The 21,085-nt window shown below is 40.5% G+C and overlaps 1 long non-coding RNA gene and 1 pseudogene across 2 annotated transcripts; one reads left to right on the top strand and one right to left on the bottom strand.

Moving 5' to 3' along the window:
- Positions 1-4,553: 4,553 nt before the first annotated feature.
- On the bottom strand, positions 4,554-9,936 carry LOC142944963 (uncharacterized). Of its 2 annotated transcripts, XR_012952900.1 has the most exons (3): positions 9,704-9,936; positions 6,234-8,324; positions 4,554-6,109 (listed from the first exon to the last, which is right to left on the bottom strand). It is a non-coding gene; the product is annotated as an uncharacterized LOC142944963 (long non-coding RNA). The 2 variants fall into 2 exon arrangements; XR_012952899.1 differs by having other exon boundaries at positions 4,554-8,324.
- Positions 9,937-12,546: 2,610 nt separating this feature from the next.
- On the top strand, positions 12,547-19,957 carry LOC142945294 (adhesion G protein-coupled receptor E1-like; annotated as a pseudogene).
- The last annotated feature ends 1,128 nt before the right edge of the window (positions 19,958-21,085 follow it).

Below are 21,085 nucleotides of genomic sequence, written 5' to 3'. Positions count from 1 at the left end.
CCCGTCATTCCTGGCTATGTGATTTCCTGTTTTATATCAAGTGAAGGTAGTTTATTAGACTAACCCGATTCAATTTATTCAATATCCATTTCAAAAAGTCACATTACTTCTCAGTTTGAAAGTGCAGCAGAAGAAACATCATTCAGAAGTGTTTGTGATTAAAGTTTTACCTTAAAAGAGATGTCTTGTAGGCAAATCATTAGGATCAGTAAATATTCGATTGTGATTCATGCTTTAAAGTTATTGCAAGGAAATTTGAACTGGTTATGAAACATTCTCAATTCCATACTGAAGCCTCTATATGACCTGCATAAGCAAACAAGACCATCAGTGAGAAGAGCGATTTCTACTTAGTTATTCTTAATAACTGTCATCGGGTCTGATTCCCAACAAATGTCTTTGGATGTGCCCCTTAAAACTATTTCAAATCTTTGTAGAAACATTGTAACCTGTATAATGACTTGACAAATATATAAGCTGCCATAAATGCAAACGTTTTCTGGACACTGATTCTTATTTTATATCTAAAGTTGTAATTCAATTTTATGGAATGAGCATGATGCCTTCATATGTACTTAGAAAATGACATCACAGGCAAGTGTTGCATTTATTACAATATGACTAAAACACATTGAAAAGTAAGAGTTGGCTGTGATGGATGGATGGGTCAGTTCAGACAACCTAGATTCAATTTCCAACTTACAATAATGGCATTATGGATATTAATGATATTGAAGGCCAGAACATTCTTCCTTTCAGAGAGTCATCCCTGATGTCGTCATAATGGGAGGAAACATCTCAAAGGCTGCTTTTAAATATTTACATTGCAAGGACAAAATGGTATTTCAATCAAACACTGTAAAGTTGTGCAAAAGCTTGTGTTTAGGTGACTGGCCATGAATGGAGGCCAGGTGGTCAATGCTCAAACTCTTTAGTATAAAAGACTCAATGACAAAAGCTCTACTCACTTTGCTCATTTGATCAAAGTGCAATTGTTTCTTTTGAAGAGACCTTCAACGTCATGTTTCAGCAAATTTACATATGTTTTGCATTTGATTCAAACCGTTTAAGAACACTTTTTGGGTATTGTGCAAATTTGACCATACTGACAGAACGTGCCATGATGAACTGCTGCGCCTCGATACTTCTCCTGGGTAAGTTAATTCCTGTTTTCGTATTAATGTGTGAGAATCTCCACTTATTACTACTTGAGGTACGTATTTGACTAGCCCCTGTGAATTTATTCATAATGTGTCCATGCTGCACATTTTTTAATTGAAGATGAGGTTATTTGGACAGAACGTGATTCATTTTTGATCAAAGTTGTGAGATTAAAAGCAAATTCAAATAACTACAATCGAGTAATTTGTTATTCTGATTCATGACTTTGAGATGCGCAGCATCCATTGTTTATTTAATATGTATATAGATTATACAATGTTTAGCAAAATCCTTTGAAGGCACTGACAACTTCTCCTTAACTCTCCATTATTTCCCTTTTCGTTAGGCTCCCTTGTCGTCCATGTCACATGTGATTTTCCTCCTGGTACGGATGATATTCACTTACTCACAGACAACAAAGAAAGAGCTTCTAACGATGGGTGAAATAACCATTAATTTGTCTAAATTGCCAATGTTTCCGTCTTCCTTGCAGGTTCTTGTGATGGATACACCAACATAACAGAACCACGGCGCAACTGGAACTTTACATCGACTTCTTTCCCTGGCTTTCCTAAAGATGATTTACATCTTGTTAACCACTGGTGGCGCTTCACAGGCATCGGTGGCGACAGAGTTGTTACAGAATGTCAATCAAATAGTCGTGGTGGAACAAAGCATATGATTTACGTTCCGTTTGCATTGCCAACCACCGAGTCTGTGACTCCCAAAACAGGGACTGCATACGGTCATATTAATCGCTGTCAGGCCAAAAGTATTTCAGTGAGTGTTGCTCTGTGTCCTGGAGGATTCTACGTGTACAAACCATCAAGACACCCATATGTCCGTATGGGTTACTTGACCTGTGAGTTGCTTCAAATTGATGTACTCCAATGTCTGTTTTTTTTGTGTAAATTACAGAGACGATGACTGAGTGGAAAGTACGGGTTTGAAGTGAAAGACAAATCTTTCACAGCTTTTAGACGAGGCTGTATCAATAATAACAATTTGATACAGAGCATGTAGTCCAACATTTCAATGTGTTTAAGAAAGAAATTGAAGGTAATTTTAGAAAATTACTGTTGCAGTCGTGGTAACAAAAGGTTTGCAAAAAAACTTTGTTGAAATATAATACAATCATTATGTCACAGTCAAAAAAAAAAAAGTTAAGAAAGTTAAAACCTGAAAACACAGATATGTTGTAAACTCCAAACACTGAAGTCCACAAAGGCACAGAAGAGTTTGATGCATGTGATGATGGCGTGAGAGCTTAATGTCATTGTGACATGACTACTCTTGTCTTGTTTTTCTCCTTTTTAAAAACGATCTCAAACTCAGCAATAGTGGCATTGCGTTCTTAAAATCATCTCATTCAAATGAAGCTGCGACAATAGTTACGGCCCTGGCAACGCTGTCCACCTCATCCTGTTTCTGGAAGGGAAGGTGCTGCTAGAACCAAATGAGTTAGATAGATCCCCTGCTACAAGGTATCTGGAAAACATCGCAGTGACACAGAAAATCAGGGGTCCTCACAGCAACAACAACGTTAAACACATTCACAGCTTGACAAGAGATGAGTCAGTGTCATTCATTTACTTCAAATGTACCATATACCATAATAAGGTTGCAGGTGGGGGATTGCACAACTCATTGTTTTTGTTTGTATGATTGTATTATAATCATTGTATTTCATCTCTGTTTAGACCATTCTGTGTGTAAACCAGACTCCTGTGGACCCCTTGCTCAGTGTGCAGGTGTTGGGGTCTGTGCCTGTGTTTCTGGGTATGAAATGCCCCCAACACACCTACCCACACCAGATTCATATGGTTGTGTTGGGAAGTACATTTTATTCAGTCTATCCAGTTATAAAGGCCATTGCTACAAATCTTTATTGCAAGACAGCAACTTGCATGCAGGAAGTACGTTCGGAGGCATTGTGTGCTATACAGCTTCCTTAAACTCCTGTCTGTAACGTCTCTTGGCAGACATAGATGAGTGCCAGAGGACTGCCGGAATTTGTGGTCCCGGCGCCAAATGTACCAACACCATTGGATCACACTCCTGTACCTGTTTGGATGGATACAATGCTACAGCTCCAGCATTACCACCTGAAACTTCCAACCAATGCACAGGTACCGTTTGAAAAAGGTCTCGCTGTCAATCTTGAGCTGCGATGACATTATTGAGTTCAGGCTGATATACAACTTTCTGTTTTCCTTTATAGATATTGACGAGTGTCTTGACAATGTCTGTGGCGATGGTGGGACCTGTCACAACAACATAGGAAGTTATGTGTGTGAATACCATGAAGGCTACCACCTTGTGCCCGACGCAACTCCAGTTTGCCAAGGTCTGTTTTCAGAAATGCTATCACCGGATAAAAAAGACTTTTTCTCATGTCCTCTAAGCTATTAACAGATGCAAATGTTACATAGCCAGAAAGTTTGTCAAAATATGAATACCATCAGCAAAGCAAGATAATGTAAACTAATGTAAGTTGTTACTGAGATCACCTCAACAGCATTTCGTGTCACAATGCATCTACAGTAGCTCTCATTCAAGAACAAAACTCTTGTGTTCCTTCCTCAGATATTGATGAGTGTTTCAACTCCACCTTCTGTGTCCCTGAATTTGTTTGCACCAACACACCGGGAGCGTACGCCTGTACATGTGAGCTGGGGTACGCACCGACTGAACCGGACCAGGAGCCCAGCGAGACCAACATCTGTATTGGTATTTAGATTGATGTTTTTCAGATTCAAGATGTTTTTCAGCAACTAGGAGCAGATGGAAAACTGCAACTCAATTGTAACTTCTAACTTCATATATTTTAGTAGTATGTGTTTAACAGTGTGTGTTCTCTCTCTTTACAGATATAGATGAGTGCAGTGAGACACCTGGTTTATGTGGTAAACTAACTGTGTGCACTAACGTACCGGGGTCCTTCTATTGCTCTTGTTCTGACGGATTCTACCCTTCAACTGGACTCTTTTGGGAGACGGGGGTCACATTTTGTGAAAGTGAGCAAAGTACAGTTTTTAGATAATAATCAAGATTTGTGAAAATGTGAAGATGTTCATGAACAATATTTTCTAAATTACTGACAGGTCTTCAAAATATTCTAGATGCAATAGAACCTCCAGAGGTAAGCTCAGATGGCATTCTTTCAATTTCAACATTGAGAATTTATGAATGAAGAATCTATAATGTGCATAATAATGTTCAAACAAATATCTCAACAGCAGTGTTTTAGGATTTTCATGGAATTAAATCTGGATGCCAGAGCTGACCCGGGCTTGTTATGTTGTATTTAGCAGTTATCAGGTTGAGATTATACAATGTTAGACCGTACAATTCTCTTAAAACATGGATGCTTACGGTGTAGTAAACAAATACTCAACTGACAATTTTACTGCAGGGTCAGACAAAAGAAAGAGCTTTCCTTGGCAATATGGATGAACATCTTAAGAACAACCCAGGGGTCATCTTACCAGAAGCGGTATATAAAGAACACTCTTCATGTGCAAACAGATCACACAGTTCCTGACTGTCTGAGGGAGTTGATATAATGTCTGAGGACACTCCAATTACATTCTATCTAACGCTTTTCCCTTTTTCCTTCTTGGTGTCTTTGCAGATGGTGGCAAACAGCTTGTCTGCATGCATGGTACTTAACATCCAACAAAATTAGAGCTCTATAGGGTATTTTATGTTCGTATTTCTGTTTGCCTTTTATTTAGTCATTCATCACAAATACTCAAATTCTTGCAGGAAGTGTCAGGTGTTGGACCACTCGCAATGTCAATTGGGTTGAGTAGTGAAGGAGATGGGGAGACCGGCAGTGTGATCCTGGGCATCGCAGACCGTCTAGTTTCTTTGATGGTGTCTCCGAACATAACCAGAAAATCAGTGCAGACTTCAACAGTGGGTAAGAGTGGGTCCCTTTTAGTTTAGATGGGCTTCATATGAATTCTCAGCGCTTAGCAATTGTAGCTGAAGTAATTCTCATCCATGTGCAAGATTTAAGCCTGCAAGCTATTGGCCCAGGGATTCATCATGACAACAAGGCCCCCCTTTCTGCCAAAGGACAGACCATGGAAATTAACCTGCAGGCTCTCGCCAGCGCCAACAACGGTGAGGCAGAGTAGATTACAACGAGCATGATGACTAAAACATTTATAGTTGTTTCTTCATTTCTTGTATCATGTGGACATTCTTAGGTTCTGCAGTAGCTGCCTTTATGACACTGAATGGGATGGAGAGTCTTCTTAGTCATCAATACTTTAAAACAGAGAACCAGACAGAGATGTACTCGGATGTTTTTACTGCGATCTTACTGTCCATAAACAACACCAACCTCACCGAGCCTGTCAACTTTACCATCCAGCATAAGGTGCAGCATCAACTAAGATCTAACACCTCTCCATTCAGACTCTGCAATGCAATCTCTGTTTCTCTTGGTTTTCTCAGAAAATACCTGAATCTGGAATAGTGACTTGTGTGTACTGGGAAGACAAAAGCAAGAACAAAGAAGAGGGAGCAAAAGAGGGAGAGACCATGCGTTGGTCGGTAGAGGGCTGTTGGGTTGCGTACTCTAATGAAAACTACACGGTGTGCAGCTGCTCCCACCTTTCTACCTTTGCGCTCATCATGCAGATCGGGGAGGTATGTCAGATTCATGTGCGTGGTCAAAGTGTGTTGCGTAGGGCAGTAACAAAGATAGGGTTAATCAGAATCTATGTGTCTTTCTCTGTGTGCGCGTGTTCTGTCTTCTCAGGCTCCACCGGAGAATCCTTTCCTAGAGTGGCTAAACCGAATGTGTGTGATTGTTGGACTATTCTTCCTCGCTTTGTCCGTCTTCACCTTCCTCCTGTGTAGCTGGAACCCCAAGATCAACAACACAGCCCGTCTTCACCTCTGCCTCAGCCTCTTCTTCTCCCATCTGCTGCTGCTGTGGAATGACGAATATGTTGAACAAGAGGTACAGCAGTACAGGTCTCTCCCACGTGTGAACCAACTGAAGCATTCTTCGATGAGGCTATTTCCAGGAGCATTTCTTTGTTTTCAAGATATACCTTGTGTGTCCACAGCTGGCCTGCACCGTCATGGCGGGGCTCCTCCACTTCGTAGTCATAGCAAGTTTTGTGTGGATGCTGCTGGAGGCGCTCCAGCTCCACCTATTGGTCCGGAGACTCTCTAAGGTGCAGGTCATCCAGACAGATGGCCTCCCAAGGCCACTTCTCTACCTGATTGGCTACGGCGTTCCATTTGTGATTGTGGGTATTTCTGCACTGGTATATTCTGATGGATATGGTGCTACTGAAGCAGAGGTGTGAGTATGACAAACAGTAAGACAAACACTCATATTCTCCTGTATGTCTGCATCTAGGTTGAAAGGATTGTTTGTTTCCTTTTGCAGGTGCTGGCTCTCTAGACAGCGTCATTTCAACTGGGCTTTATCCGGCCCTGTGATTGTTATCCTTGGAGTAAGTAAATACCATATTAGCAGTTGCATCCCATCTGTTCAGCGGAAATTCAATCAGCTCAGCCTGGTGTGGTCTCTAGCTTTAACTTGCCAACTGAAAAACTAGCCAACATGCACTGAAAGGCCAACACAAGGTGATGCAAGAAGCTTTCTCCAAACACAAATCCCCCCTAATTATTAAGGGCGTGAGTGATTTTGCTGTCAAAGCATTGTGGGGTAGCAGGCAATGCAGAGCTAACCAGAGACACGAAAAAGTGGAGGGGTCGAAAAATGCAGTTGTGGTAGGCTAGGAAGTAGTCTTTACCAGCTGTGGATAAATGTTTTTCTTTCTTTCTTGGCAATATGCTGCTCTATATCAGCTCAGCTTCTGTGTCTGTATTTTTTTTTTTTCTCTCAAGCTTAATTGGATATTGTTCTGTGCTACTCTATGGAGTCTGAGACCCACACTGGCCAACATGAAAAGTGATGTTTCTCAATCCAAAGACACCAGGTATGGGTGCTCAAGATTATCTTTGCATTGAAATGAAAAATCTGAGGAATTTCATAGTCTTATGCAGGTACATAATTTGATATTAAACATATTAGTTAAATATAATTTGCAGACTGATAGAGGAAGTGTCAACACAAAGTGTTAAAAATACTGTACTCAGTAGTCATCTATGTTTAAACTCATTCAATTCTCATTGTTTACAGGGTGATTGTGTTCAAGATCCTGGCCCAGTTTGTCATACTGGGCTGTACCTGGATCCTTGGCCTGTACCAGACAAACCTTTTCTTCCAGGTCCTCTTCATAGTTCTTAACTCCCAGCAGGGCACCTTCCTCTTCATCGTCCACTGCCTGCTCAACAAGGAGGTAGACTCTATGCGGGGGATGACTCTTTCTGATATATTTTCAATCCACAGAGGTCTTCTAGCATTGACAGCAATAAAAACAGCCATCTGTTTTTTGATAGCATTAACATATACATCTAAAGGAGTTGTATTTCGTTGTATTTTCTAGGTCAGAGAGGAATACGTGAAATGGCTGACCTGTTCTTTCAATAAGCGCAACGAAAAAGGATCAGTGGTGAGTTTTAGTAACTAAAACAACAATGCACGATCGCACTTTATTTATAGTGAAATGTTCGTTTTCATTTTAGCATACCTAATTCTTTTTGAGGTTAATATGGTCCACAAATACACAAAATAGTAACAGACAAAACAACATGCTAGGTGTGCCTGCATATGTGAACCTCTGATACAAGGCTCAATTCAAAAGGTCTTGTGTTTCACTGATCTGTAGGAAGCTTTCTTTCAAATGTCTTGCTGGGATTAGAGTTTGTGTAACGTTGCATGTCTCTTATTTTAATGAAAATAAATAAATATGAAAAATGTATTTCTACAGAAAGATGCACCATCAGTCTCCGAGGACATTGGCTGAAGAGCAGACAGGCTAATGAATAGCACAAAAGATAGACATACAACAGGGAGGAGATATGCAAGCCGTATCCACTTTCAACCATTAGTCATTACATATTATTATTTTATTGTTGTTGTTTTGGTTGGGGATGACAAGTCATACAATGTATATGTGTGTGTGTGTGTATGCATACCTCATCTGTATCTACTATCATTTATCAAGTAATTTTCTGCTTTGTACGATGTTCACTTGGAGACAGCAAAAAAAAAAGTTTCACAATACCTGAAATAAAAGATGTAATCATTATTGCAGTTATTTCCTTGTTCAATGCAGTCCTTTTTGTTTACTTCTATAGGCCACGTTTGTTGACATCTGGAACCGTACATGCATAATTATACACATAGCTTATGAATACAACGGTTCATAAAACCTCATGACAACCACTGGCCTCTGCAATGCACAGCTACGTGTTTGTGACATGGCCACAGCAGAGTATTGATCCATCCTTTCTGACCACTTCTGTTTCTTCTGTTACCCATGGAACCAACATGCTTTTGTTAACTCTGCCTAGCACAAGTAAGTAGCACCATGTTCATGTCAATATACCATGATCTGGTGGGCAGTGCAAAAGTCAGAGCATTTTCACAAATGTAAGCTCTGTGTCTCTCCTACGAATTAGTCCATAGATGACTCATGCATGACATTGTTAATTCATCTGTAAATATTAAGTGCTTTCACTATTGTGATTATATTGTTTTCAGTCTATAATAAACTGTCGTTGTCTCTGAGTTTCCCCAGTTGTTTACTGACATGTATCCAGTGTTTTCACACCTCATATCTTCCCATACAGGATAGGTGGGTATCATGTGCCTCAGCTATTCGATTAGATAAGAGGTGTGGAAACATGTGGAGTGACAGGTGCATTTTCAAAAGGAGGATTATATTTAACCAAAAATGAGGCAAAAAAAGTAGTAAAATAAGTAACAGAGTTCTGGGCCGATAAAAGTTCACTGGACTGAACTTAACTCTATGAAATGCTAACTAACATGTAACTTTTCACATGGGGAATCAACTGTGGTCTCCTGGCTGAAAGCTCAGTGTTTGTTGGACTCATCCACCGCCCCTCCTTACTGTGTGGGCTGTTGTGGTCTTCGTAATCCTCTTTCATGATTACTTAAAACAGGGCACATTATTTTTCATAGGTATAGCAACGAACGCTGGATGAGAACCTGGCTTTACAGGAAACATGTTGTTCCTTAATTTCATAAGGAACGACACGCCAGGTGATGTGGCGGTTTACCTTTACACTGAGATCTGTAGGCTTCAGCTTCTATCTTTATCTTTTTGAGTTTGTGAGTGCAGTTAGTGACAGTGTGGGCTCCACAGCTACCTCAATTGCAGTGCTGGGACACATGTAACAGGAAGAGAGGTGCATGGTGACATCATCTCTTCCCTTAAAACCTCTTGCCGGCATATTTGTGTTATGCACACAACTGCACTGTAACGATGAGTATTAATGTGATATCTCATTAGAAAGCTACGGTTCTTGTAATTCGATTTATGCAAACCATTTCAAGATACAATAACAACAGCAGATACAGTTAACGTCTCTGTCAAACAAGCACTCCAAAAATAGCCGATAAAATATCGCCATGACTCACCGATTATGATTCATAATGTCCCCCTTGTGCATTCTAGTCCAGCAAAAACGGTCTTGCTAGGTGGCTAAGGGTCCACTCGATCGAATCCAGTAAAAGATGTAGTCCAAAACACATTAGTACGTCCATAAAGACCCACGGGGGGCTGTTGCATCATTTCAAATTAGCCAGCAGATATGATAACTCGCGATCATATTTCGGGCATAACTTCACGTTCCGTGTCAACAGAGCGGAGATTTTCACCGCAAAATGGATGCTGCATTCCGCCGGTTAGATTGACACCTCATTTGACCCAATAGGAGCTTCTATAGCCCGGTCACAGTCTGGAACAGCCAACGAGAGTCCGCATTGAAAGACAATGCCCGCCTCTCTTCTTTGGGTAATGCTCGAGCCAATCGCAACAGATCCAGTTCAAACTCAGGCTCCATATAGCCAATGAAATTACGAAGCCAAGGATATGCAGATTTATCAGATGGCCCTCTGGGAAAGTTTTGAAAACTGCAATTGAAACAGTGAGTGAGGTAACTGGGACAGAGTATGAAGAGTAAAGTCTGGTTCATGAGAATTTTCAAGAATCTGTGAAAGTTGATAATGGTTAAATATGATGTAGTTAACCATACATGGACATAAATAAACTGTAGTTCGAATTTCGGACACGTAGTATATGCCTTTTGACGTGGTGACGCGTGCCTCCAAATGCTATTTTACGCCGCCGCACTCTTAGTAAACCACGTGTAAAATATTAATTTTCTGTCGTATTGTTATCAAATTATAAGTTATACCAGGTGTCATGACGGCACGCTGACCTAAGAGAGTCTTTTCAAGCCTGTAAGTCCCAGCCATAGATAGCTGCTGCCATCTGTTGGCCAAAACAAATCTAGGCGCAAATAAAATCCTTCTCTTTCACTGTGCTGAAAACGCATTAGCTCAATGCTAGTAGCACTTACAGTGATTCTGACTGATTGTGAAGAAACTACAGAGTGTTGCCGTTCAATAAAGACTAAAACCATACATGTACTCCCAATGGTTCAATAAGAACTGTCAGTTTACTTTGGGTACACGGTTGATAGGCGTTTTAGGCAAATTATGCAGGAGTGAGAAGAGTTAAAGTGGATTTGCATTTTGTATCTTTGCATGAGCACTTGAAGGAAAATATTCTTTGAGTGGTGTGCAAATCTGTGATGTAGGTCTTGTATAGTCAGAACTTATCAGATATGTCCAGGGATCCGTCACCCGTCATTCCTGGCTATGTGATTTCCTGTTTTATATCAAGTGAAGGTAGTTTATTAGACTAACCTGATTCAATTTATTCAATATCCATTTCAAAAAGTCACATTACTTCTCAGTTTGAAAGTGCAGCAGAAGAAACATCATTCAGAAGTGTTTGTGATTAAAGTTTTACCTGAAAAGAGATGTCTTGTAGGCAAATCATTAGGATCAGTAAATATTCGATTGTGATTCATGCTTTAAAGTTATTGCAAGGAACTTTGAACTGGTTATGAAACATTCTCAATTCCTCTATATGACCTGCATAAGCAAACAAGACCATCAGTGAGAAGAGCTATTTCTACTTAGTTATTCTTAATAACTCTCATCGGGTCAGATTCCCAACTAATGTCTTTGGATGTGCCCCTTAAAAGTATTTCAAATCTTTGTAGAAACATTGTAACCTGTATAATGACTTGACAAATATATAAGCTGCCATAAATGCAAACGTTTTCTGGACACTGATTCTTATTTTCCATTACTTTCGATCATGTTTTTGTTTCAGGTTCACTTGTCGTCCTCGTAACTAGTTATTCTCCTCCTGGTATGAAAGATGTTTACTTGAGAAAAAAAAAACTTCTCTCTAATTGAAACAACCATAAAGTCCTCATTATTGTAACTATTTGCCTCCATGCAGGTTCTTGTGACGGATTCACCAACATAACTGAACCATGGCGCAACCGGGACTTTACATCCATTCATAAAGATGATGCACATCTTGTTAACCACTGGTGGTGCTTCTCAGGCATCGGTGGAGACAGAGTTGTTGCTGACTGTGTATTAACCAATCGTGGTGGCACACCGCGTACTGATTTTATTTCATTTGCTCACCCAACTGAGTCTGTGACCGCAATTAAAAGTGAGTGTGGCTCTCTGTCCTGGAGGATTCTATGTGGATAATCCATTGAGTCACACACTGCAGAACGGGATATGTGACTTGTGAGTAGTTGTCATCCTTTTTTTTTAAATATTTCTTATCTATATCTAAAGTTGTAATTCAATTTTATGGAATGAGCATGATGCCTTCATATGTACTTAGAAAATGACATCACAGGCAAGTGTTGCATTTATTACAATATGACTAAAACACATTGAAAAGTAAGAGTTGGCTGTGATGGATGGATGGGTCAGTTCAGACAACCTAGATTCAATTTCCAACTTACAATAATGGCATTATGGATATTAATGATATTGAAGGCCAGAACATTCTTCCTTTCAGAGAGTCATCCCTGATGTCGTCATAATGGGAGGAAACATCTCAAAGGCTGCTTTTAAATATTTACATTGCAAGGACAAAATGGTATTTCAATCAAACACTGTAAAGTTGTGCAAAAGCTTGTGTTTAGGTGACTGGCCATGAATGGAGGCCAGGTGGTCAATGCTCAAACTCTTTAGTATAAAAGACTCAATGACAAAAGCTCTACTCACTTTGCTCATTTGATCAAAGTGCAATTGTTTCTTTTGAAGAGACCTTCAACGTCATGTTTCAGCAAATTTACATATGTTTTGCATTTGATTCAAACCGTTTAAGAACACTTTTTAGGTATTGTGCAAATTTGACCATACTGACAGAACGTGCCATGATGAACTGCTGCGCCTCGATACTTCTCCTGGGTAAGTTAATTCCTGTTTTCGTATTAATGTGTGAGAATCTCCACTTTTTACAACTTGAGGTACGTATTTGACTAGCCCCTGTGAATTTATTCATAATGTGTCCATGCTGCACATTTTTAAATAATTTAAGATGAGGTTATTTGGACAGAACGTGATTCATTTTTGATCAAAGTTGTGAGATAAAAAGCAAATTCAAATAACTACAATCGAGTAATTTGTTATTCTGATTCATGACTTTGAGATGCGCAGCATCCATTGTTTATTTAATATGTATATAGATTATACAATGTTTAGCAAAATCCTTTGAAGGCACTGACAACTTCTCCTTAACTCTCCATTATTTCCCTTTTCGTTAGGATCCCTTGTCGTCCATGTCACATGTGATTTTCCTCCTGGTACGGATGATATTCACTTTCTCACAGACAACAAAGAAAGAGCTTCTAACGATGGGTGAAATAACCATTCATTTGTCTAAATTGCCAATGTTTCTGTGTTCCTTGCAGGTTCTTGTGATGGATACACCAACATAACAGAACCACGGCGCAACTGGAACTTTAAATCGACTTCTTTCCCTGGCTTTCCTAAAGATGATGCACATCTTGTTAACCACTGGTGGCGCTTCACAGGTATCGGTGGAGACAGACCTGTTACAAGATGCCGACCAAATAATCGTGGTGGAACAAAGCATATGATTTACGTTCCGTTTGCATTGCCAACCACCGAGTCTGTGACTCCCAAAACAGGGACTGCATACGGTCATATTAATCGCTGTCAGGCCAAAAGTATTTCAGTGAGTGTTGCTCTGTGTCCTGGAGGATTCTACGTGTACAAACCATCAAGACACCCATATGTCGGTATGGGTTACTTGACCTGTGAGTTGCTTCAAATTGATGTACTCCAATGTCTGTTTTTTTTGTGTAAATTACAGAGACGATGACTGAGTGGAAAGTACGGGTTTGAAGTGAAAGACAAATCTTTCACAGCTTTTAGACGAGGCTGTATCAATAATAACAATTTGATACAGAGCATGTAGTCCAACATTTCAATGTGTTTAAGAAAGAAATTGAAGGTCATTTTAGGTAATTACTGTTGCAGTCGTGGTAACAAAAGGTTTGCAAAAAACTTTGTTGAAATATAATACAATCATTATGTCACAGTCAAAAAAAAAAATTTAAGAAACTTAAAACCTGAAAACACAGATATGTTGTAAACTCCAAACACTGAAGTCCACAAAGGCACAGAAGAGTTTGATGCATGTGATGATGGCGTGAGAGCTTAATGTCATTGTGACATGACTCCTCTTGTCTTGTTTTTCTCCTTTTTAAAAACGATCTCAAACTCAGCAATAGTGGCATTGCGTTCTTAAAATCATCTCATTCAAATGAAGCTGCGACAATAGTTACGGCCCTGGCAACGCTGTCCACCTCATCCTGTTTCTGGAAGGGAAGGTGCTGCTAGAACCAAATGAGTTAGATAGATCCCCTGCTACAAGGTATCTGGAAAACATCGCAGTGACACAGAAAATCAGGGGTCCTCACAGCAACAACAACGTTAAACACATTCACAGCTTGACAAGAGATGAGTCAGTGTCATTCATTTACTTCAAATGTACCATATACCATAATAAGGTTGCAGGTGGGGGATTGCACAACTCATTGTTTTTGTTTGTATGATTGTATTATAATCATTGTATTTCATCTCTGTTTAGACCATTCTGTGTGTAAACCAGACTCCTGTGGACCCCTTGCTCAGTGTGCAGGTGTTGGGGTCTGTGCCTGTGTTTCTGGGTATGAAATGCCCCCAACACACCTACCCACACCAGATTCATATGGTTGTGTTGGTAAGTACATTTTATTCAGTCTATCCAGTTATAAAGGCCATTGCTACAAATCTTTATTGCAAGACAGCAACACGCATGCAGGAAGTACGTTCGGAGGCATTGTGTGCTATACAGCTTCCTTAAACTCCTGTCTGTAACGTCTCTTGGCAGACATAGATGAGTGCCAGAGGACTGCCGGAATTTGTGGTCCCGGCGCCAAATGTACCAACACCATTGGATCACACTCCTGTACCTGTTTGGATGGATACAATGCTACAGAACCAGCATTACCACCTGAAACCTCCAACCAATGCACAGGTACCGTTTGAAAAAGGTCTCGCTGTCAATCTTGAGCTGCGATGACATTATTGAGTTCAGGCTGATATACAACTTTCTGTTTTCCTTTATAGATATTGACGAGTGTCTTGACAATGTCTGTGGCGATGTTGGGACCTGTCACAACAACATAGGAAGTTATGTGTGTGAATGCCATGAAGGCTACCACCTTGTGCCCGACGCAACTCCAGTTTGCCAAGGTCTGTTTTCAGAAATGCTACACATCACCGGATAAAAAAGACTTTTTCTCATGTCCTCTAAGCTATTAACAGATGCAAATGTTACATAGCCAGAAAGTTTGTCAAAATATGAATACCATCAGCAAAGCAAGATAATGTACACTAATGTAAGTTGTTACTGAGATCACCTCAACAGCATTTCGTGTCACAATGCATCTACAGTAGCTCTCATTCAAGAACAAAACTCTTGTGTTCCTTCCTCAGATATTGATGAGTGTTTCAACTCCACCTTCTGTGTCCCTGAATTTGTTTGCACCAACACACCGGGAGCGTACGCCTGTACATGTGAGCTGGGGTACGCACCGACTGAACCGGACCAGGAGCCCAGCGAGACCAACATCTGTATTGGTATTTAGATTGATGTTTTTCAGATTCAAGATGTTTTTCAGCAACTAGGAGCAGATGGAAAACTGCAACTCAATTGTAACTTCTAACAGAAGTGAAGAGTCACACACAAAGCTATCTTGTTCGTGTATCATGTATTTGGCAGATGTTGACGAGTGTGACAAACATGCCACCATCTGTGGTCCTGATGCCAACTGCACAAACTCAATCGGATCTTACGCCTGCACCTGCTTCCCTGGTTTTCGGCTGAACAACCCAGGTGTGATAGCCAGCATTGCTAACCCATGTACAGGTGAGTGCACATGTTCACTATTAGTGTGATGTTGCTACCATATATTTTAGTAGTATGTGTTTAACAGTGTGTGTTCTCTCTCTTTACAGATATAGATGAGTGCAGTGAGACACCTGGTTTATGTGGTAAACTAACTGTCTGCACTAACGTACCGGGGACCTTCTATTGCTCTTGTCCTGACGGATTCTACCCTTCAACTGGACTCTTTTGGGAGACGGGGGTCACATATTGTAAAAGTGAGTTTAGGATGCAATTGCTTACAGTATATAAAGTACACTACCGTATCCTGATGTGCTCAATTTTTTTGTCATTTTCATCTGCACTGACTCACCAGGTCTTCAGGACATTTTAGATGAGATAAACCCCCCAGAGGTAAGGATCACCAGCACTGTCAAAGAATGAATGATTTTAAAAACTATAACAACACGCAGGTGTCTTAATCTAATCTAAATTACAGCATGCCTCAATACAATCGGTTACTTGTAATGTGAGTAGGAAGAGGTGACAATGTTGCAATATTTCATCTTGCAAAAATGTTTACATATTTGCCAAAATATATTATCGTTCCAGCTCATTACATTACAGATGAGGCTATGTTTGTGTATTTGCTGCAGGGTCAGACAAAAGAGAGAGCTTTTCTTGGCAACATGGACCAACAACTGAAAGACAATGAGGGCCTTATCTTACCAGAAGCAGTGAGTAGAAAACAAGGAGCGGTGGTCCTCTCCAATTTACCTTTAAATATGTGTTTCCATGATAGATCACTCGCTGCAATAATGATCTATACACTTTTGTTATTGGTCCTAAAATCATTGATTATGAATGCAACGTTTTTTTAAACTGTGCCATTGTACATGGTTGGATGCTCTGAAGTGTAATGCACATTGTGTGAGGATGACACTGAAACTGCATTTACATAATTCTTTCCCTCTTTCTCTATTGTGTGCTTTATCTGCAGACTGTGGCAAACAGCTTCTCAGCATCTATGGTACTTGTTATTCCATAAATATGTGTCACTGTAGCACGGCGTTTGATGATGCTCTAATCCTACTTTGTGTTTGCATCATCAGGAAGGTCAGTTATTGAAATATTCGTATTCTTGCAGGAAGTGTCAGGTGTTGGACCACGTGCCAGGTCAAGCAAGGTGAGTAGCGAAGGAGACGGGGAGACCGGCAGTGTGATCCTGGGCATCTCAGACCGTTTAGTGTCTGCTATAGTGCAGCCAGGTCAGAACCAAACCAAGAGAACTGTGAAGACTTCCACAGTGGGTAAGACATGTTCATCTTAGTTCACTGTATACATTTACTGTATGTGTACTGTGTGGATCATCAAAAATCTAAAGACTGACCTGTGTGTTAGATTTAAGTCTTGAAACTATCGGGCCTGGAGGCAACAATACGAAGAGCTCTTCGCTCTCAGTCAAGGACAACACCATGCAGATCAACCTGGAAGGTCTGGCCAAAAATAACAACGGTGAGAAAAAAAAGATCATAATGAAAAAGATGATGGCAAATTACCAAGATTGCCAGATTCATTTGAAAGATGACATTCAAAAAGTAGAGAAACAGAAAAAGAGAATTATATATTCATGAACTGAAAACACAGCATGGTGGGAAATGACATGCATTAATGTTAATTATTTGAAATGGGCTAAAACATGCAAAAACCCTGTTGATCACCTGGACACTTCCAGGTTCTGCAACAGCGGCCTTTATGACATTAAATGGGATGGAGAGTCTTCTTAGTCATCAATACTTTAAAACAGAGAACAGGACAGAGATGTACTCGGATGTCATCACTGCAATCTTACCGGCAATGAACAACACCAACCTCACTGAGCCCGTCAACTTTACCATCCAACATAAGAAGGTGCTGCCCAATGTTTTCTATCCATCTACCTTTTGAGGAAACACAAGGCTTGCTATCGTTCAGCCTATCTTAAAATCTTTCATCAGATGGTACCTGAGTCTGGTTTGGTGACCTGCGTGTACTGGGAGGACAAAACAGAGGAGGGAGAAGGAAGTGAAACAGGAGGCAAAAAGACCAAGACCATGCGTTGGTCGGAAGAGGGCTGTTGGGTTGCATACACCAATGAAAACTACACGGTGTGCAGCTGCTCCCATCTATCCACGTTTGCCCTCATCATGCAGATAGGGGAGGTATTATAGATGTGTGTGTGTGTGTGTGTGAATGTGCATTTGCTAATACGGGCTCCCACACACATAGCCAGGTTGATCACAGTATGTGTTTGCCTGTGTTGTCATGTCTTCTCAGGCTCCACCGGAGAATCCTTTCCTCGAGTGGCTAAACCGAATGTGTGTGATTGTCGGACTATTCTTCCTCGCTTTGGCCATCTTCACCTTCCTCCTGTGTAGCTGGAACCCCAAGATCAACAACACAGCCCGTCTTCACCTCTGCCTCAGCCTCTTCTTCTCCCATCTGCTGCTGCTGTGGAATGACGAATATGTTGAACAAGAGGTACAGCAGTACAGGTCTCTCCCACGTGTGAACCAACTGAAGCATTCTTCGATGAGGCTATTTCCAGGAGCATTTCTTTGTTTTCAAGATATACCTTGTGTGTCCACAGCTGGCCTGCACCGTCATGGCGGGGCTCCTCCACTTCGTAGTCATAGCAAGTTTTGTGTGGATGCTGCTGGAGGCGCTCCAGCTCCACCTGTTGGTCCGGAGACTCTCTAAGGTGCAGGTCATCCAGAGAGATGGCCTCCCAAGGCCACTTCTCTACCTGATTGGCTACGGCGTTCCATTTGTGATTGTGGGTATTTCTGCACTGGTATATTCTGATGGATATGGTGCTACTGAAGCAGAGGTGTGAGTATGACAAACAGTAATACAAACACTCATATTCTCCTGTATGTCTGCATCTAGGTTGAAAGGATTGTTTGTTTCCTTTTGCAGGTGCTGGCTCTCTAGACAGCGTCATTTCAACTGGGCTTTAACCGGCCCTGTGATTGTTATCCTTGGAGTAAGTAAATACCATATTAGCAGTTGCATCCCATCTGTTCAGCGGAAATTCAATCAGCTCAGCCTGGTGTGGTCTCTGATATTAACTTTGGACCAACTTTTTAGCAAACTGAAAAACTAGCTTACATGCACTTTAAAGGCTCTACATTTTATATTTAGAGCATTAATATAGCAGTAAACAACTATTTACAATGACAAGAAAAAGTTATGCGGTGGTAGGCCTTGATAAATGTGTGTAGTGGAAAGCTTGTGAATTCCTCTTTTACAGACATGATTCCAGGCAAAATCACAAGTGCCGCTTGACGCATAGTCATGTGAATTGTTAGAGAAAGTTGTCGGTTGCTTATTTTCACAATCTTTGCAAATACAAAAGCTTCTTGTTCGCTTGCGATGGGGGACAGGCCCACAGGCAGTGTTTTTTACCGCTAGCTAGAGAGGAGAACAGTGTTTGTATCAGGCCTCCCTTTATTCATTCTTCAGAGTCTTTTTCTCTACAATTATTGAAGGTTTGTGTTATGTCTCCTTTCAACTGCTCTATCTCAGCCTCTGTTATTGTCCCCCCTTTCAAGCTTAATTGGATATTGTTCTGTGCTACTTTATGGAGTTTGAGACCAACCTTGGCCAACATGAAAAGTGATGTTTCTCAATCCAAAGACACCAGGTATGAATGTTGCATGTCTTTGCATAGAAATGAAAAATCTGACATTTTTTGAAAATTCTGAAAGTTGAAGTCCATTCTCATTGTTTACAGGGTGATTGTGTTCAAGATCCTGGCCCAGTTTGTCATACTGGGCTGTACCTGGATTCTTGGCCTGTACCAGACAAACCCTTTCTTCCAGGTCCTCTTCATAATTCTTAACTCCCAGCAGGGCACCTTCCTCTTCATCGTCCACTGCCTGCTCAACAAGGAGGTATTCTTTAGATTGATCGTTGTTCATCTTGCCTTCTGATAAGGCGTCGTTTAATTGATCTGAGACAGATGAGATGATACTGATGTTCGACCTACAATCTTTGATACCGTGGATCTGGTGTTTTATGTCGATGATGTGTAGCATTGCTTTTCGTGCAATGGTTTGCATTGCAGTCCCTGTGTGTTTTTGTATTGCATTGAATTGTTCATTTGTATGCTCCAGGTGCGAGAGGAGTACATAAGATGGCTGACATGCTCTTGTGGAAAAGACAGATCTGTGGTGAGTTTCCAGCAACACATCATCTCTAGCAGTGGTTTGTACTGGATATCAATTTCAACAACGCTAATCCTGATTTATAATGATTTATTTCAACAGAAAGATGCACCTTCGGTCTCTGAGGTTTTGGACAAGCCAGAGGGACAAACAGATGAGGGGAAAAAGGAGAAATCCTGATAAAGTAGAAGGGAGAGCCGGAAAAGCATTTGTATGTCGTTATAATTTATACATTCTAGTTCAATGAATGCAAAAGGTGACATATTTCAACATGTCTACACCTTGAATAGATCATTGTTGCTTCTGGTTCTAGCTTGCCATTTTCATTGTCTGAGGACTGAAAGTAAAATGTTCAAAAGTCTCAAACGGTGAGTGCTAAAGTGCTACTCCTCATCGAATTACTGCAGTCAGGCTTATTAGTGCCCTTTGTTGAACAATACAATAATTCATGTTGTGTTGACTTCATCGTTTAATATTGAATTGCTAAATACTTTTTAGATGTAGATGTAGGAATTTGTCAAGTTTGAAAGTTAAAAGCTTTTAGGGAAGCTGCAGTTTTGTCCTTTCTACAGTATGTCCTTGTGACATACGGTAAATTACCGTAACAGATTAATGTCACACACATTCGGGCTCACAAAAATATTTGTATAAAATGAGGCTGATATTATTGAAAGTCCTTCACTGTTATAAAGCACTGTGAAGACTTGTTGAAATTGTCACCATCTCTCCACCTGATTCATTTGCTTGGGTCTGGGAGCTTCCACACACATGTTGACTACACCCTCAGTCTAAAGAAACACACTTTCTACTCCGTAAAAACATTCGTGTCTCAGTTGTTTCTCTCTCCATCTCAATACGTACTGTATTTACATGAGAGCTGGGACACTTCGAGGTGTGTCGAACTTTACAAGACAAATTCCAGCCACGAGCAATGCCAACATATCTCTCATTTACATTGTTTGCATTTAAATTGTATTTACGTCACACATTGATTCAGAATAGAAGCATACTTTATCTTAGATTGGTAACATGCAAGGTTCAACCCAGTTCACTGTATCATACAGGTCTCTATTAGACATGCACGTAATATATATGCTCTACGAAACAGGTATTCTGAATTTCTGTATGTGCTGCTCTTTGCCCTCTTTTCCTGTTCTCTTTAATGGAATTAAATAAAAGATGGATATCACGTCTCATAAAACTGTTTGCACTAGAGTTTCAGCACCACAAAATGTAAATGACTGAGGTGGAATTACAATCAGTACAGTCAGTAGATGATAGAGTGGCAAATGAGAATTTAATTAAAGT

The sequence above is a fragment of the Anarhichas minor genome, unplaced genomic scaffold, assembly GCF_050575085.1.
Source record: "Anarhichas minor isolate MPS153535 unplaced genomic scaffold, ASM5057508v1 ptg000007l, whole genome shotgun sequence".
Classification (NCBI taxonomy): Eukaryota; Metazoa; Chordata; class Actinopteri; order Perciformes; family Anarhichadidae; genus Anarhichas; species Anarhichas minor.
This window is presented reverse-complemented; position numbering and strand designations above follow the sequence as displayed.